Below are 20652 nucleotides of genomic sequence, written 5' to 3'. Positions count from 1 at the left end.
TCTCTTGGAATGACCACTTTTGCTTGGTGTGAATCATTCCAGTCTTTTTTATGCATTTATTTATACATATATTCATGTATTCGATTTTGAAGACATGTTTTTAATAAGAATACTTTTCAAGAATTGGAAATAATTTTCAGTAATATCAGTAGTAACTATTTCCTACAAAAGTATATTCATGATTTATATTAGAAATATTTTACAAAAAAAAATATTTTAGGTTACACAGAATTAAGGAGAACTGTCTGTATTCATGCTAACTTTTCCTTAGTAACTTGATCTTATGGTTTCATGTGTCATTCTTCTTTTTATTAACATCTTTATTGGAGTATAATTGTTTTACAATGTTAGTTGGCTGAGTAATATTCCATTGTATATATGTGCCACATCTTCTTTATCCAATCATCTGTCGATGGACACTTAGGTTGCTTCTCATGTGTCATTCTTTATTTTGCCCTCTCTGTTCATTCTCAATCCAAGGAAGGTTAGCGGAATCAGAAGATGAAAGAATAAGGTGCTTTTGTGTATAGTCAACAAAACACAAGCACATACCTGACTCTCACTTGGCCCTTCCTTTTAACCAGATGAATGGAGAGAAGAGGATGTTAGAGTCTGTGACTCACCCATGCTGCTAGGAAAAAGCAGCAGTGGGACTTGAAATCGTACCTTTGGATTACAAACTCTTCTAGGTAGGTGTTTTTAAGAAGAGAGGACTCAGTTTAAATGGTTGACCTAGAACACAAAGGTATAAGTAATTGAACCCTATGGTCTCCAGGCTGTGTGCCCCCTATTTTGGTTAATCACGGGCGTGTCTTACCTCCCCTGGCATCTGTTTGCTGCTGAAGGGCAGACAGTAAGCCACCCGAGTGCCAGACCTGAGCTGTGCACACACTACAGGCCCTCGGTAAACGTCAGTGATGTCCTTGTTCTATGCCGCATTTCCTGGATTCCCTCCAGTATGAGACTGAAGGAAGGAAGTGCCCACTCTGGCCTCCAGAATCACAGCAAATGATTTCAAAATTGAGAGATACTGGAGGTGGAGGTAATGAATGGAGTCAGTGGGGCTGAGGCAGGGGAAGAGACAGCTGTGCAATAAAGCCAAGCTCAGCCACAACCAGATTTAGATGAACCAGCGGCCCAGCACTCACTAAGGGGAAGCATCTGAAAGGGACCTTAGAAACGAGCTCAGACAAACCCCACATGGTGTAGCCAGAAGGAAACTGAGGCCCAGAAAGTAGGTGTAACTTGCAAGATAGCACTGCTAGGTAGCTGTTCGAGAAAGCTGGCAGGAACCCCAGGCTCAGCAGTACCAAAGCAGGGATCTTTTGAGTGTTTCATGATCCCATTTGTGTGAACATAATGGGTGAAAATAGCCACTAAAATATACTTTCATTGATTTAATATTTGCTATTTAATATATGTTACATTTGGAACTCTTTATAGAACATACAGATCCCCAATCCTTGTAAATTAATAACTGACAGTGACTAAGGAACATCGGGCAGAGAAACAACTCATTAAGACTAGTTTCAAATTCTGCCTTCAGAACAAGGTTAATATGAACTTTTTTCGTGGATGGTAAAGTTATAGGAAATGTTATATGTATGTAATTTACTTATCTTTAATAATTTCTTTTTATCCATTTTTAGAACTTGAAACATGCAGAAAAGCTAAAGAAAAAAACTTATATAGTGATATCACCACCCAAAGACAACTACCATGGATACTGTGGTCTTTTTTTTAAACAAACTAGATCCTATTAATTTGAAGCCTTTTTTCTTTTCACATAAATAACATATTGTGACATTCTAGCCATATCAATAAATATACTTCTACAGAATACATATGTGATTTGAAAAAGTGTAATCAGCTCTACTCAAAACCTCCAAATTCCAAAAACTCTAAAGCAGCAACAAGAAATAAAAGAAGACGAGCAAGTATGCAGAGGATTCATCAGATGAACTAAAAATATCTAAAAAGTTGGAATGTTCCTAAGCCCATTTTTTAAAAATTTTATTTATTTTTGACTGTGTTGGGTCCTCATTGCTGAGCATGGGCTTTCTTCTACTTGCGGAGAGCAGGGTCCACTCCTTGCCGCAGTGCCCGGGTTGCTCACTATGGTGGCCTCTCCCACCGTGGAGCACGGGCTCCAGGCGCGTGGACCCCAGCAGCCGTGGCACGCGGGCTCAGCAGCTGCAGCTCGCAGGCTCCAGGGCACAGGCTCAGCAGCTGTGGTGCACGGGCCTAGCCGCTCCACAGCATGTGGGATCTTCCTGGACCAGGGCCTGAACCCTTGTCCCCTGCATTGGCAGGCAAACTCCCAACCACTGCGCCACCAGGGAAGCCCCCCTAAGCCCATTTTATAAGCGATTAGTAACTTTTATAACATTCCACATTTCTTTATTTTTGCCATTTTTTTCTATAGATACATGACCAAAGTTGCCAGTGTCAAACCACAGACCAGACATAAATCTGTGGCGGCAGGACACCATGAAGAAAGAAAATATTAGAAATTCGAGGACACTTTTCACCAAGAAAAGCAGGAACAATTTTGATTAATAAGAATTTGTCAATGCGTTTAAAACTCCACAAAGGAAAGAGAAATCCTTCACAGCAACACCCACTCATTTTAACTAAAGCCCCCTAAGAAAAAACACACAATGGCAGCCACCTACTGGTTGTCCCCCTGCTTCCTCTGGTTTTCCTCTAGGAAACATCTTCTCCCACTTTCTTTCCATGAGACTTAGCTGGTGTCAGCTCCGTCCCTATTCAGGTGAGGATGTGGTTTAGGTCTGACAAAGCTGAGCACTGCCTCCCCCAGGCCATACTAGTACAGATGGTGCACATAGCCCACCTAATTCGGACCACTGAGTCAGGCATGGATGTCTGTCTGAACTGTTGGAGAAAAGAAACTTTTTCTGTTGGACTCAAGGTTGTGAGGCTGTGAAGTTGTGAAGCCTAGAAACCTAGAACTCCTGGCAGCCATCTTGTTACTACAAGAGAAGAAAAAATCTATGTGGGACTGGATTCAACCCAGAGGAATGAAGATAAACTTGGTCCTACTGATATCATTTAAGGCACAGCTGAAGCCAGATCTCTGCCTGTACTTTTTAGTTAAATGAGCCAGTACATTCCCTTCCTTGCTTTGTTTAGTTTTGTTTAAACCATATTGAGTTGGGTTTACTGTCACTTGCAACCAAAGAGTTCTGACTGATGAAATGTGTCAGCAAATCAGAGTAAAGAGAGCCCACAGGACAGTCATGAGCTCTCTTTTTTGGTTTCATCTCTAACAGTTGACTCACTGGGGGACCTTGGGCCAGGTTTTTTAGCTGGTCCTCTGAGTTTCAAAATATGACTCCATATTTACTTGGGCTTTCCCTAGGGATATGCCGCATTCAAGTCCTTTGTTTTGGTAGTAAAGGATTCCCTCACACCCCTTGAAGGTGTATTTAAGCAGAGCAAACCCTGAAATCTTTTCTTCTTTAGAATTCTCTTAATTGTTTTTACATGTGAGGCAAATCTATATCACTGCTTTAACATGAGTTTTATGGAACACTACAAATCTGCTCAAGCCACTTGAATGGCTTAATAAAAGACAAACTATTCAAGTTCATATATGGAAATCAGAGTTCTAACAAAGGAAAAGGAAGAATAGGAGAATCTTAAAAGACAACTTTGGGGAAGGGGGAATATATTCATATATGTGTATGTATGTGTATATACACACACAAACACACTTTTTTTTTTTTAAGTACAGGGATTTGTTACTACATGCTATCTCCACCTCTTCACCTACTGTGACTGCTACTACCACAGCCAATTCTTCTCTGGCACCCCTCTTCCATAAAAACCAACACTCCCACTCCCACTCTTTTATATTCTTTCTTTCTTAAAAATAATATATTATTTGGGCTTCCCTGGTGGCGCAGTGGTTGAGAGTCCGCCTGCCGATGCAGGGGACACGGGTTCGTGCCCTGGTCCGGGAGGATCCCACATGCCACGGAGCGGCTGGGCCCGTGAGCCATGGCCACTGAGCCTGCACGTCCGGAGCCTGTGCTCCCCAATGGGAGAGGCCACAACAGTGAGAGGCCCGCGTACCGCAAAAAAAAATAATATTATTATTTGTAAATCATTTTATGTTTCATACAATATTTCCATTTCTATCTTGTATTTTTAAAAAAATGATCCTTACAATAGCCCTGTAAGTCATGCATCATTAAGCATGAGTTCAAAGAGGCTAATAGGAAATAGTAGGTTGCAAATTCATGTCTTCTGACTCCAAATCCACTGTCCCAGTCCCAGGGCTACACTCTGTCCAGCCGTGTTTCCTCCCTGACACTCCTTCCCTATGGAAAGAACCTAGAGTTGTATTATTCATAATATACAAGGTATAATTCTTCTCATATCCACCACTCAATCCAACTCCACTATGGGTCAATGAAGGGGAAGAGTCAGAAGAAGGAGAAGAGATGACTAAATGAAACATTACTTATTCAAAATATACCTACCTTGTCCCTCCAGCCAGGAGACTTTGGAGTATACAGACTGGAGGGGATCCAAGCAAAGTGTCAGTTCTTTGAGAATCAAATGGTGGGAGGTTTCTTTGCAATGAAATTTGAGTGAGCTATTTGGACCAAGCTCAGAAACACCAAGGCCAAATTTTCGAGCCAGAAATCATTGTGAAAACTATCTGAGGGGTTCATGTGCTTTCCAAATTGCTAACAACAGGGAGGAAGGCTATAGCCGGAAATTAAAACAATGCATAAACTCACCCTGCTGTTGGAAAAGGAGTAACTGCTTCATGGGATGCAGTAAGGCATCAAAGGACAATGGGAAAATGTCTGACTGGATGTCAAGAGGCCAGAGTTGCAGCCCAGTCCGCCCTCTGACTAAACAGTGTCAGGTAAATCTCTTCACTCCCCTGCGCTCGGGCTGCGTCATCTTTGGAACAAAAGACGAGTGGTGGTGAATGAGATGCTCTCTCAGAGCTTCCAAACTTAATATTCTACATTAATAAGGACTATGGGCAACCCGTACCCCCGACTAATATCCCCATCATTCAGCTGTAATTATAAATTAAAATAGCCCTGAGAAACCACAGAGTTAATTCCCATTAGTATACCCTTTAACTCATATGGAAAAGTGATTTCCTTCTCCTTAAGCCTCGCTGAGAGACAAAAGACATAACTAATATGCTCTGACAGCAATGTTCATACAACAGGAAGTGCTTAGAAAGAGGAAGGCAGAGGGGAAAAGTCCCCAAACTGTGTCCTGCACCTCACAGCCTCTGACACAACACGTTTGGGAATTTCTGCACCAAGTTCTCTCTAATGGTTGAGAATTCAAACTCAGTCCAGTTAAAAGCTAAGATTTCAAAGACAGCTGCTCTTCTCTCACTTCTCCACTAATTTTAAGACAAACAAATCAAGAGACTTACACAGCGCAGGGATGGGATGGGAGGGCCCACGGCTCCTGTCCCTGGACCAGGCCTAGACGAACAGGTTCTAAAGCAGCTCAGACGCCTGGGTCAGAAGGCCCTGGTCAGAGGGGCCCCACTCCACTCCGCAGATGGCAGGTCACTATCCTCCCCTCCCCCTTCATAAACTCCCTCCCCCACTTCCCACAGGTTTCCAAGCACTGCCAAACTGGTTGTTAAAGGGCTCTGCAAACAGCTTAATTCCATAGCTAGCCCCCTCCCAGCTATGTACACACAGGGAAAGAAATAAAAGGGTACTTTGTTCATTTTTTAAGGCTCACAGCGGACACCACTAAACCCCAAGTTCCCGGTGTGTTTTCTTTAAGCCATCAGGAGCTGAAAATGTTCTGAGCTAAGTTGAGCAGTGAGATACAATCACCCTCCAAAGACACATGGATGCTTCATTTGAAAGGGCTGGTTTCAAGTATATAATAATAGGTATCCAGTGCTTGAAAGAGTTCATACCTTTTGGTTCAGTAATTCAGCTCCTGGAAATATATCAAAAAGAAATCTTTAAAGATACGAAAATGTATACACAAAAAATATCCACTGCATCATTTTTTATGATGCAGAAGAATTAGAGCACTAAATAGTCAGCTACTGGGGTAGCACTGACTGTAGGCTAGATATTAACAATTGTGTTCTGTAAAAACTTTGTAAGTGAACATGGAAAATGCTCATGATATGATGCTATGTGAAAAAATAGGATACAGTATGTATCAACCATCAAAAGCAGTATTGCACAGAATAATGGATCTTCATCTTAAGAAACAAAGTGCTTTTAATATTTTACCACTAAGTGTAATGTTTGCCATAGGTTATTTGTAAATATTCTTTGTGTTAAGAAAACTGGCTCTATTCTGATTTTCTGAACAGCTTTTTGCATAATTTGATATTAAACGTTATAAGACATTTTCTCTGCATCTACTTAGATCATATGTCTCCATTAATCTGTTAATATGAATTTTTTAAATCAACCCTGCAATCCCAAGATAATACATTGTGAACAAATTGGATTTATCTTTTTAACACATTGCTAGATTTGGCCTTCTCAGGTTTTACGATTGTTACATGTATATTTCTAAGTAAGTCTGGCCTATAATTTCCATTTCTCATATTGTTCTTGACAAGTTTTTATACTGAGCTTATCACAGCTTCAAAAAATATATTTCTATTCCCTGGAATGATTTATGCAAGTTTGAAATTATTTTTTCCTTGAGTGCTTGGTAGAACTTGCTCATAAACCCATCTAAACCTAGACCTTCCTTTATGGAGAAATATTTGACTAATAGCTTATTTAATTTAAAAATTATAGAATTATTCAGCCTATTTTTTCTAATTGAGTTTTAATAAGTTATACTTGTCTAGAAAGGTATTCACTTCCTCTAAGCTTTCAAATGTTTAGCATAATGTTTCATAACTTTTTTTACTATCTACGCCTGCTTTCCACTCCTAATATTGTTTAGGAATATTGTGCCTCTCTCCTTTTGAAATCGGCCTCACCAGGTGTTCATCAACATTACTAGCTTTTACCAAGAGCCAAACTGTATCATTTTTGATCCTTTCCATTGAATAATATGGAATTATTATTATTTCCTTCCATCTATTTTCTCTGGGTCTACTTTGCATCTTTTTCTAACTCTTCAACTTCAACATCTAGCTAATTTTCAGGCTTTCTTCTTTTCTAATATAAGCATTTATACATGCTTTAGCTGCTTATCCCCACCCCAAGTCTTGACCCAAAATATTTTTGTTATCATTCAGTTAAAAATATGTTCCGATTTCCACTGCAACTTCTTTGATCCAAAGGTCATTTTGAAATATATTTCTATAATTATTCATAGTCATCTTTTGTTATCAGTTTCTAGCTTAACTGCACTGTGATCACAGATCTGGTCTGGCTGATACCAATCACTGTTTGCTGTTAAGACAACTATGATGACATAGTTTGAGGTCACTTTTTGTAATGTTCTATGTGTGTTTGAAAATAATGTGTATTCTGCAGTTTTGAGATGCAATGACCTTCACATGTCTATCAGCTCAAACTTACTAACTGTATTGCTCAAATCTTGTGTGTGGTAGCTGACCTTTTCCCCTCTTTATCAAGTACTGATGAAGTATATTTAAATATCACTAGGAAGGGAATTCCCTGGTGATCCAGTGATTAGGATTCCATGCTGTCACTGCCGAGGGCCTAGGTTCAATCCCTGGTTGGGGAACTAAGATCCCACAAGCCACGCGGCATGGAAAAAAAAAAAAAATCACTGGGACTATATGTTTCCCATTGTAGTTCTCTCAATTTTTGCGTAATATATGTTGAGACCACGTATTAGAGACCACGTTTTGCGTTATACTGAGACCATGTTTACAAATCACAAAAGGTTTTTCTCTGATGAGTTCAAACTTTTGAACCAATATGACCTTCTTTTATCTCTAAAAATGCTTTTGACATTTAAAGTCTATTTCATCTGATATCAATATCGCCAGCTTTTAGTTTTGATGTTAATAGTGACAGCTTTTAGTTTGTAATCACTCATTTATCTTTTTCTATTATTTTACCTTCACCTTTCTGTACCCTTGTGTTTTAGACATGTCTTTTATAAACAGCAAATAGCCGAATTTTCATTTTTTATCTAGTCTAACAATCTTTGGTTTCTTTATAGTTGCTAATACATTGGATTTTATTTCTACATCTTATTTTGTGTTTGCTACTAGTCGCCTATTCTATATTTCTTTTCTCAACTTTCTTGACTTCAGATTTAATAGTTTTCTCATTTCAATTTTCCCCGTTGGAAAGTTATTCATTCATTCTTTTACTAAATTTTAGTGGTTGCCCTAGAAATTTTAACAGGTACACTTTACTTATCAAAGTATAAATTTAATCTGTATCTTTAACTTCCTCCCAAACTATACAGGAACTTTAAAAGATATTGACTCCTTCTGCTTCTCCAATTTATTTATGTCACTTATTTTACCTAGTTCCCACTGAAGACATGATTACTACTTTATACAGTCAATGTGTGTTTTACTTACAAATTTTCCTTTTCTTTGTTCATTTCTTGTTTCTGAGACATTCCATCTGGTAATAATTTTCTTCTGCCTGAAATGTATCCTTTTTGTGAGGATCTGCTAGAATTCTAGGGTTTGTTGCGGTTTTTTTGTTTGTTGGTTGGTTGGTTTTAAGTCTGAGAGTCTTTGTCTTTGCTTTTTAAAGATATTCTTAACGAAAACTGAATCCTAAGCTGATAGTTAATTTCTATCAGGGCATGAAATTTAATATTCTACTGTCTTCTGGCTTCTATTGTCACACCGTCAGGATAATTTGTCATGTCTTTGAAAATAAGCTGCCTCTTCTCTCTGACCTTAAGATCTTCTCTTTATATTTTGTTTTCTGCAATTTAATTATATTTTGTCTGTGTGGATTTTTCCTTATCCCGAATGGAATTCAGATGACTTCATGAATATGGAAAGTGATACTTTTTATCAGTCCTTGAGAACTGTCAGTCATTATCTCTTTAAATGTTGCCTCTTCCCATTTTCTTCTTCTGAAATTATAATTAAACATATTGAATCTGAATTCTCTGTCTTCCACATTGATTAACCTTTATTTTGGGGTTTTCATTGTCTTGCCACTCTGTTGCTATCTGAAAATTTTCTTCAGATCTATCATTCAGTTGACAATTTCCCTGTTCAGCTTGGGTTAATCTGTTCACTGAGTTGTTTTTTTTTTTCCCCAAGTTCTATAATATTTGGTTCTTTCTAAAATCAGCTTGGTTAGACTTCAGAGTTTCTGGTTCTCAGCTTAAATCTTGTGTTTAGTGATTTTTTTCAAACTATGAGATGCTAATTTTCCTTCTATTGGGTAGGACAAAAGGTTCATTCAGTTTTTTTCCGTAAGATGGCTCTAGTAGCACTTAGATGCCTTTAACTTCATTTGAAACAATTTTGTTAAATTGTATGCGATAGCTGTCATATCAGTGTGCATTTAAAAAAAAGACTTATCTAATAATTAGTGATGTTAAGCATCTTTTCATGTGCCTCTTGGCCACCTGTATGTCTTCCTTGGTGAAATGTCTATTTAGGTCTTCTGCCCATTTATTATTATTTTTTTTTTTTTTTGCCGTATGCGGGCCTCTCACTGTTGTGGCCTCTCCCGTTGCGGAGCACAGGCTCTAGACACGCAGGCTCAACGGCCATGGCTCACAGGCCCAGCCGCTCCGCGGCATGTGGGATTTTCCCAGACCGGGGCACGAACCCGTGTCCCCTGCATCGGCAGGCAGACTCTCAACCACTGTGCCACCAGGGAAGCCCCTGCCCATTTTTTAATTGGATTGTTTTTTTTGATATTGAGCTCCATAAGCTGGGTGTATATTTTGGTGATAAATCCTTTGTCTGTTGTTTCATTTGCAAATATTTTCTCCCATTCTGAGGGCTTTCTTTTCATCTTGTTTATGGTTTCCTTTGCTGTGCAAAAGCTTTTAAGTTTAATTAAGTCTCATTTGTTTATTTTTGTTTTTATTTCCATTACTCTAGGAGGTGGGTCAAAAAAGAGAGAAATGCAAATCAAAACTACAATGAGGTATCAACTCACACCAGTCAGAATGGCCATCATCAAAAAGTCTAGAAACAATAAATGCTGGAAAGGGTGTGGTGAAAAGAGAACCCTCCTGCACCATATGTGGGAATGTAAATTGATACAACCACTATGGAAAACAGTATGGAGGTTCCTTAAAAAACTAAAAATAGAATTACCATATGACCCAGCAATCCCACTACTGGGCATATACCTTGAGAAAACCATAATTCAAAAAGAGACATGTACCACAATGTTCATTGCAGCATTATTTACAATAGCCAGGACACAGAACCAACCTAAATGTCCATCAACAGATGACTGGATAAAGAAGATGTGGCACATATATACAACGGAATATTACACAGCCATAAAAAGAAATGAAATTGAGTTATTTGTAGTGAGGTGGATGGACCTAGTCTGTCACACAGAGTGAAGTAAGTCAAAAGGAGAAAAACGAATACCATATGCTAACACATATATATGGAACCTAAAAAAAAAATGGTACTAATGAACCTAGTTGCAGGGTAGGAATAAAGATGTAGACAGAGAATGGACTTGAGAACATGGGGTGGGAGGGGGAAGCTGGGGCAAAGTGAGCTTAGCATCGACATATAAACACTACTGAATGTAAAATAGTTAGCTAGTGGGAAGCAGCAGCATAGCACAGGGAGGTCAGCTCGGTGCTTTGCGATGACCTAGAGGGGTGGGATAGGGAGGGCAGGATGGAGGCTCAAGGAGAGGATATGGGGACATATGTATGCATATGGCTGATTCACTCTGGTGTACGACAGAAACTAACGCAATATTGTGAAGCAATTATACTCCAATAAAGATCTATTAAAAAATAAAAAATTTTAAAGGCATCAAAATTGGTGAATTTTTATAGCCATTTTAATATTGAAGATGGCAGAAAAAAGCAACATTTTCCATATATTATGCTTTATTATTTCAAGAAAGGTAAAAATGCAACTGAAACGCACAAAAAGATTTGTGCAGTGTATGGAAAAGGTGCTGTGACTGATCAAATATGTCAAAAGTGGTTTGTGAAGTTTCGTGCTGGAGATTTCTCGCTGAACGACGCTCCATGGTCGGGTAGACCAGTTGAAGTTGATAGCGATCAAATTGAGACATTAATTGAGAACAATCAACGTTATACCACGAGGGAGATAACCAACATACTCAAACTATCCAAATCAAGAACTGAAAATCATTTGCACCAGCTTGGTTATGTTCATCGCTTTGATGTTTGGGTTCCACATAAGTTAAGCGAAAAGAACCTTCTTGACCGTATTTCCTCATGCGATTCTCTACTGAAACGTAACGAAAACGCTCCACTTTTAAAACAAATTGATGGGCGATGAAAAGTGGATACTATACAACAATGTGGAATGGAAGAGATCGTGGGGCAAGTGAAATGAACCACCACCAACCACAACAAGGGCCAATCTTCATACAAAGAAGGTAATGTTGTGTATATGGTGGGATTGGAAGGGAGTCCTCTATTATGAGCTCCTTCTGGAAAACCAAGCTATTAATTCCAACAAGTTCTGTTCCCAATTAGACCAACTGAAAGCAGCACTCAATGAAAATCGCCTAGAATTAGTCAACAGAAAACGCATAATCTTCCATCAGGATAATGCAAGACCGCATGTTTCTTTGATGACCCGGCAAAAACTGTTACAGCTTGGCTGGGAAGTTCTGATTCATCTGCCATATTCACCAGACGTTGCACCTTCAGATTTCAATTTATTTCGGTCTTTAAAAATTCTCTTAATGGAAAAAATTTCAGTTCCCTGGAAGACTGTAAAAGGCACCTGGAATAGTTCTTTGATCAAAAAGATTAAAAGTTTTGGGAAGAAGGAATTATGAAGTTTCATGAAAAATGGTAGAAGGTAGTGGAACAAAAGGGTGAATACACTGTTTAATAAAGTTCTTGGTGAAAATGAAAAATGTGTTTTATTTTTACTTAAAAAACAGAAGGCACATTTTGGCCCACCCAGTCATTTCATTGGTGGGGATTCTTTGAAGTCTAGGATAAAAATAGATTCTTCCAAAAGAAGGGGGAAAATTGGTGTTCGCTCAGTACCAGGGACACTTGCAATGTAGGAACTCTTTAAATCAAATTTTCATCTTGAGGTTTTTCTGACCACCTAGTTATTATGATTCCAGATGCAAATCTGTATTAAAGCTGGCTCAGGATCACAAATTCTCAGGACCAAATAATCAGGGTCTGCTCAGAACCAAGATTTTTGAAAGGTGATTTTCCTTACAATATTATAGGGTTAGAAAGAAGGTAGATAATTATTTTTATTTTTGTTTTTATTCTAATTCACCCTTACAATGAGGGAGAAGCCCTTTGAAGTCCTAGCTTTATGACCAAATGGTCCCTTCTCAGATGTTTTAACTTTATCTCTTGTCCCTTGTGCCCTCAGGCCATGAAAGCAGAAGTTCAAGTTAACCTGGTTTGGCAAATGTCCTCAAGGCAAAAAGCCAGCTTCATTGCTCAGTAGACCCCTCTTCACTTAGCATTTAAAGCCTGAATATTCATTACTTTCTTACAGGTTACTGCACTTAAGAAAATAATCTTTCTTCTGTACCCAACATATTCAAATTGTTTCATCGGGAGTATCAGTGAACTATATTGCTAGAAACAGAATTCAACCCTGGGAATTCACATTCAAAGCCACAGAACCTTGCAATCTGACAGTCAAATCAGGACCTGATCTAACCCAAAAGCTTATTAGGCTCAGTGCCTGCTAATTTGTAATAACGGCTGATACTTTTTAGCACTTCCTATGTGTCAAGTATTGTGGTAAATATTTTACGAAACAATATTTTTTTCATCTTTACAGTGATCCTAAGGGCTAGGTATAATTATTATCCCCATTTTACAGATAGAGAAACTGAAGCACAGAGAGGTTAAGTAGTTACCTAAGGTGCACAGCTATCAAGTGACAGCACTGGTACTTGAACTAAATAAAAATTAACGTCAGTGATTACACTCTTAAGATCTACGTAGGGCTTCCCTGGTGGCGCAGTGGTTGAGAGTCCGCCTGCCGATGCAGGGGACACGGGTTCGTGCCCCGGTGTTCCAAAAAAAAAAAAAAAAAAAAAATCTGAAGATCTACGTAATTTTGCTCCCTAATAAATAATGAATATAAGACAGGGAAAGAGAAAAAAGACAATAAAAGAAAGAGAAAGGGAGCGAACGCACTACTAGGTATGGCAAACTCAGTAATGAGATCCAGACTGTTCAATGTACAATCTTTTCCAATTCCCTATGTTCATGTAAGGGTTGAGATATTTTTCATCTTTCTAAAAATATATTCCTTCACTTTAAAAGTGGGCACGAAGTGCAGACTGGAAATTAAAACTACATTGAGAAAAAAAACACTCAAAGGAATGACTGTTTGGTAATTAGATTTCAACTCTCAGTGGCCATCAGTCTTGAAATCCAGCCCAATATTAACACCTTTGATCATATATGAAGACTATTCCTGATGACACACTGACATCCAAAAAATCCTTGATTTATACTAGTTGTCTCTAAACCAGTGATTCCATACTTTTTGAATATTAGAAATGGACTTCAGAATAGCTCCACCCACAATTCCCTCATATATAAGGATGCCCAAAATTCAGTCTCAGAAATGGCAACCCCCAGAGAAGGGCAGATCCCCCAGCTTTCCCAAGTTCATCTTACCCTCTCTCCTGTCCACTTCCCTACCCACCAGTGAGAGAAGGGAGCTTATCACAAGGAATGTGTTGGATTCCCAACTTTGCCTGCTTTCCCTAACCCTTCCACCGAGCAATACGCCCGGCTCCAACAGGAGATCTGCCTTGAGCTGGGCAACTAAACCTCCAGGCAATACCTTCTCTCCTTCCCAACCACAGCAGGGTAAGGGAAGTGTCCCCCTTTTTGTGTTCAAAAATAGGATCTCAGGACCCCTTAATGTGCAAAAAGCTATAATCAAAACAATTTATGAATCAAATAACCCACAAGTATGCTCTGGGCTCTACTATACGTACTGAGGGGAGGGAGAGATGCCTAAACACTGTCCCAGTCATCAAGAAGCCAACGATCTAGATGGGACAATAGTGCATAGATAGAAACAAAAGATTTATATAAAACTCGCACAGGAAAAGGCAGAATGTATGACTGGTGGCAAATGAAGCATACTGTAAAGGTTCAAAGAAAAGAAACCAAGGCTGTCAGGAAAGAGTTCCTGGACGGTGGGAGCATAGAGCTAGATCTCAAAAGATCAGTAGTTTTAAAAGAGGGAGGATGAGATGGAGGGGAACAGGAAGGGCAGTTTAGTAGGAAGGCACTGTGAATGCTCAAAATACTGCTCAGTTATCAAGGTAAAAATTACTAATTTACATTGTTAATATGATGTTTAAATACATTGTGATAGGGAATTCCCTGGCTGTCCAGTGGTTAAGACTCTCCCCTTTCACTGCTGAGAGCACAGGTTTGATTCCCTGGCCAGAGAACTAAGATCCCACAAGCTGCATGGTACAGCCAAAAAAATTAAAAAATACATTGTGATTATAACAAAGTATATATAAGGAAATTGGCAAAAATAACATTTCACCAAGAATGCCTAAACATAACTTATTCAGAATATAAATCCCACAATAGGCCTCTCTTTAAAAGGATGGTAGGGATCAAAGACAATTTTGCAAACATTTCAGCCTAAGACAATGGTGGTAAAATTAAGAATTAAAGTTTAGTTTCTCTAAACCAGCAGAGATGTTAACTTGCTAACTGTTCAACAGAGAACTTATATCAATGCAAATATAAGAATATCAGAAATTATAAAAAGGACAAGTAAAAGGTCCTAAAAGCAATACAGAAGGAGATGGGATATTAAACCTAATTTGTTCATATAAATTCTCAAGTTCAAAAGAACAGCAAAAAAATCTAGTCAAATATTTTGAATTGTGGAAACCCAGCTTTGTTTTTCATGTGCCGTATCCTTAATTTTTAAGAAGCTCTGGGGAAAAAAATCCGAAGCTGATAGAGGTAGCCCAAGTTAAATGCATCTAACACATTTCGTGTTAACTTACTCTTTTCAAGCTTATAAGTTCTTGATTCTTTAAGTCTAGGTAATAAACAGCCTGTTTGAAGTTGACATCTGATGAAAGGTGTCATAGAAAGCATTAATGAGAAAAAATAGGGAAATAAAACCCAAGCAGTATTACAAATTCCTCAAATGGAATTTATAGTGTGGATTTGATGTTTTCTTCTTAAACTAGAACAAAATAGATTATAGACACAGAAACTAACTCCTGGTTATTTGTCACTGGCCTATATGTTTTCTATTATATTCTCTTGCATAGTTTCCTTCCATTGAATATCTAATATGTTCCCACTAAAATCATAGGAACCAGACTGAGACACTATTCTAGTGGCCAGGTCTTGGTTCATGGCCACCCTCAGAATCCTCCATTATTCCAAAAGAATCTCGTCCACATTCAAGGAAGAGCAGGGTTCTCCTGAGTGTCCAAACAAACACAATCAGAACCCACCTAAGTCTGAACGCTCAACATTTCTTCTTTCCTTCAGTAATGCTAGGACACAAGAACCTATACAGCCACAAGAGACAATAAGGAATTCAAGTTAGCTTCTATCCCAGGCAGTGGAACCAAGCAGTGCTACAGCCAAGCCCAGTGTTGACACCGTCCTGCCAGGACTGGAGATACTTTTGGATTCCAAAGACACCAACTCTCCCAGACCTGGGGAGATGAGTGAAATATTGGAGACTTGGAAGAAAGTGTGAAAAGCAACTAAATGCTTATCATATAAGAAAAGTAAGTGTGCTGACTCTGATCCTCTATCAGGCAGTGATCTGAAACCTATTCATTTGTCTCTTCAAAACTGATATTTTAATCTATAATAGAAAGAATGAAGTGACACCTTCTACTCTGAGGCTCTGCTCAAAATGGAAATTTGTAAAGTTACCCGTAAGTCAATACGAGAAAAGCAAGTTTTATCTATATCAAGATGGTAATTTTTTACCCATCAGGTTAGCAAAAATCAAGAAGTTTAATGACAAACTGTATTGGTGAGGGTGTGGAGAAATCGTCATGTAATACATTTCCGATAAGGGTAAAAATTGTACAAATTCTACTGAAGTCAATTTGACGATATTTATCAAAATTACAAACGTACATACCTTTGACTCAGCAATCCCACTTCCAAAAATATATTCGATAGCCATACTTGAACATGCAAACAGTGTATATATAGAGTTATTTATTGTACCATTTTTTCAAAAGATCAGAAGCTACCTACTTGTCCATTAATCTGATTAAATTTTAGTATATCCATACATTGGAAAATAGGTGGCCCTTAAAAAGAAATCCAGAATAGCCAACATAATATTGAACAAAGTTGGGAGACTGAAACTATCCTACTCAAGACTTACTCTAAAGCTACAGTAATCAAGACAGTGTGGTATTGAAGAAAGAGTAGATAAATAGGTCAATGGAACAGAATACATAGCCCGGAAATAGACCCACATAAATGGAATCACTGATATTTTACAAACAAGCAAAGGCAATACTATGGAACAAAGACAGTTCTTTTCAAAAAAAAATGGTGCTGGAACAACTGGACATCCACATGCAAAGAAACGAATCTAAACATAGTCCTTATACCCTTCACAAAAATTAACTCAAAATGAATCACAAACCTAAATTTAAAACACGAAACTATAAAACTCCTAGAAGATAACATAGGAAAAATATCTAGATGACCTTGGGCATGGTGGTGACTTTTTAGATACAACAACAAAGGGATGATCCATGAAACAAAGAATTGGTAAGCTAAACTTCATTACACCTTAAACCTTCTGCTCTGTGAAAAACAATGTCAAGAGAATGAAAAGACAAGCCACAGACTGGCACAGAATATTTGCAGAAGACACATCTGATAAAAGACTATTATTCAAAGTACACACAGAATTCTTAAAACACAAAAATCCCACCTGATTTAAAAATGGGCCAGAAACCTTAACAGACACCTCACCAAAGATACAGAGACGTCAAAGAAGCATACGAAAAGATGCTCTACGTGATAAATCATCAGGAAATGCAAATTAAAACGAGATACGATTACACACCTATTAGAATAGCCAAAATCCAGAACACTCACACCACAAAATGTCGGTGAGGGTGTAGAGCAACAGGAGTGCTCCTTCCGTGCTGGTGGGGATGTAAAATGGCACAGCCTCTTTGGAAGACAGTTTGGCAGTTTCTTACAAAACTAAACATATTCTTACCACACGATCCGGCAGTTGCACTCCTTGGTATTTACACAAAGGAGATGACAACATATGTCCACACAGAAACCTCCACATGAATGTTTATAGCAACTTGATTCATAATGGCCAAAACTTGGAAGTAATCGAGATATCCTGCAGTAGGTGAAGGCAGAACACAGGATGTTTAGGGCAGTGAAAACACAGTGTATGATATCACAATGATGGATACAGGTCATTACACATTTGTCCAAACCCACAGAATGCACAACACCAAGAGTTAACTGTAATGTAAACCATGTAATTTAGGTGATTATCATGTGTCAAAGTGGGTCATCAATTGTAACAAATGCACCATTCTGCTGGGGGTTGTTGGTAATGGGGTGTCTATGAACGGGTGGGGCAGGGAGCACATGGGAAAGTCTGCACCTTCCCTTCAATTTTGCTGTGTACCTACAACTGCTTTTTTCAAATAAAGTAAAAAGAAAAAAGAATTAAGAAGCTCTATGTGCTAATATGGAATGATATAAAAATATATTGTTACAAGAAAAAAATGCAGAATCATATGGATGGTGCATTACCATTTGATTCTTAAAAGGAAGAAAGCATCCATATGTATTTGCTTGTATATATATATCTTTTTGAAAAAATACATAAGAAACTAATAACACTATTGGTCTATTAAAGAACTGGATGGCTGAAGAACAGAGGTGAGAGAATTTTCACTAAATGCCCTTTTAGCTTTAAAAAAAACTTACACATGAGAATGTATGATCTATTCAGTTATTTTCTAGCAAAAGTTACAGAGTAATAAGAAGAATTTTGTGAGGAAAGAATGTTTTATTTACTTCACCAAATTTGAGATGAGAAATTTTCAAGAAAGTGCTGAGAGCTGACGCTGACTTGAGTTTTTGCTTTTGATTGAAACTGGACACTAAATAGATTTCACATTTCTCTTTTGACAAGTAAAAAAGAAGTTGGTACACAGTTTGTGTTCACTCTCTTCCAAGACTGTATTTTAATGATTTACCCAGTAAACAGAAAACTACTTCCAATTCACAACCTATTTCAAACAAGAAAAGCTGTGGCTCACAATAAAACATTTGTACACAAGTTTTTTTTTCCCTTGTTCAATTTGAGAAGAAAAGATTCCTCCGACATTCACATTCAGACACTGCTCAGCAAAATAAAATCATCACATTATAGGGATTTCTCTATGGGTAAAAAAAATGGGGTGGGGTGTGGAGGGCTTTCTGGGCTTCACTCCATAAACACACTGCCAGCATAAGACCGGTTTAGTGACTCAGGAGTGGGACAGGTCTGATTCCCATTGGCCCACTGAGTCTGGGGGCAGCCAATACCTGATGCTCTATGAGAGGGAAGAAAACCATGAAAATTCAAAACAGACCTCCCCAAGCCCTGTTATTGAAATCCAGTGTTAAAAAAACATTTAAAAATGACTAAAAAAAAAAAAATACTAAACGTGAAATTTGAGACTTAAGATAGTGAAAAAGAGAATTTCTCTTCTTTGAAATCACTTCCCAGTTTCCTACTTCTACCACTTAGGACCCAGGAGGTGGTTACTTATTTCTTTATTATTGAAACCCAAGTATTGTTTTTCTTACTTTAATTTTACTTATTAAGTTTCAAAATCTAAAGGCATAATAAAGGTATACAATGAAGAGTTTACCTCTGGTATCTGTCTCGCAACTAACATTAGTTTCTAGTGTACCCTTCAAGAAATATTCTATATGCATGGAAGAAAAGCCTCCCTTCTTTTCTCAACCCTCCCTTTCTGTTTTACACAAATGGTTGTATGGAACCAACAGTCTTTACATTGAAATAAAAATCAAAGGATCTTTTCATAATACTAACTCCTTTTTCTATAAAGAAATCTTTTTTAAAAAAAATTTCTTTTCAATCCCATATCACTCAAAGTCAAGAAACAGTTGCTTGTCAAAAAGAAATAGGAGGTCTAGAGAACTAAATAACATACAATTACACAGCAAATCAACTCACTTAACTTCTGGTCCAGGATTCTGACCCCTGAAAAAAAACATACAGGTCTTCAAAGTTCCCACCCGAGGTTCCGCTAGCACTCCACGGAGAGCTGTTCCAAGATCCAGAGGCTCCTTCAGTTAAATTGAAGAGGGAGAGAAGAGGAAGTGGGAAGCTGAATTCAAATGTTTGGTTCTGGCGGACTAGCAACAAGGAAGTGAAGGCAGATCTAAGAGAAACCATGATTGCCTTAGATCAGTTAATCAGTAACTCACATGCGATAGCACCAAACTCGATCTTTCTGCCTTCCAGTGGCAATTTAAAGCTAAGGCATGGGCACCTGAATGGTTGGACAGGTTCTTAAGTCCCTTGCTAAATTCAGAAGACCGAGCCACAGAGAAAAGAGGCTGCTAGTAGGATAAGACACAGAAAAACTCATGAAGAAGGAAACTCAGAGCACTCCAGGGCCCTATGCGTTGCCTCAAGCGAGGCTGGCATCCAGTCTTCTGAAACCCTCCACCTTTTCTTCTCCCCTGCAGTCAGACATAGGGAGAAAAGAAGGCCCAGGATAGAGGTGTGCTTTTAAGGTGTGGTGTACTAATAAGGTCAGTAGACCAGGTGTCTGCTGGCAATGTCAAGGTTCAAGTCCCATTTCAGCTCTGTGAGTGTGGACATTCCTGAGCCTCAGTTTATTCATGGGTAAACCCACTCAAAAATACTGCAAATCTGAAACCAGCTTCGTACAGTCTCAACACCACAGCCAGCGTGGTTTTAGAAGCACCAAAACTCCAGATTCTAGCCTAAATTTAGAAATTTTCAGCAACTGTGCAAGTTGATTCAGGTCTCCAATTTGAAAAGCATTACAGAAAGACACCATCTGAATCTATCCAGCAGTAAAGTTTATGCAAGATAAGAATCAACATCTAAGTCTTGGGATGCCAGAAAATACACATTAAAATCATGAGGGGTCCTCTTAGACCCAGCACAATTTGACAACACAACCTCAAAGTGGTAAGTGGGCCACTTTGATGTGAAAACGCATCTGCAGAAGAGAATCTAAACACCACTCACTTCTAAACAAATAGCCAACAGTTTATAAACAAAGTCTTGAATGTGTTTCTGGAACCAGGCCTGAATTTATAACCTCCTAAACTCCATAGAGGGAATGCAGCTTCTCCACTCACCAAAAAGCTGAACAGAAAAACCTCTAAATGTCTATTTTGATTGGCATGGTGAGTTTGAAATGAAAACTCAGTATTTTTCATAAATTAAGCCTTGCCTTTCTGAGTGGCAACATGATGTAATAGAGCACGTAGGCAGACAGACCTGGGTTCACA

General features: G+C 38.4%; 1 protein-coding gene across 1 annotated transcript in view; it reads right to left on the bottom strand.

The window, feature by feature from the left end:
• The window catches only part of PLCH1 (phospholipase C eta 1), a 224402-nt gene extending 205012 nt beyond the window's left edge, over positions 1-19390 (bottom strand). Inside the window, exon 1 of the mRNA XM_024741299.1 lies at positions 19337-19390. The gene's annotated coding sequence lies outside the window, so the exon portion shown is untranslated. The remainder of the gene's footprint in view (positions 1-19336) is intronic.
• Between the last annotated feature and the right edge of the window lie 1262 nt (positions 19391-20652).

Source organism: Neophocaena asiaeorientalis, unplaced genomic scaffold (assembly GCF_003031525.2).
Source record: "Neophocaena asiaeorientalis asiaeorientalis breed wild unplaced genomic scaffold, Neophocaena_asiaeorientalis_V1.1 scaffold556, whole genome shotgun sequence".
Classification (NCBI taxonomy): Eukaryota; Metazoa; Chordata; class Mammalia; order Artiodactyla; family Phocoenidae; genus Neophocaena; species Neophocaena asiaeorientalis.
The sequence above is the reverse complement of the archived record's forward strand: the minus strand, read 5'-3'. Positions and strand labels throughout refer to the sequence as shown.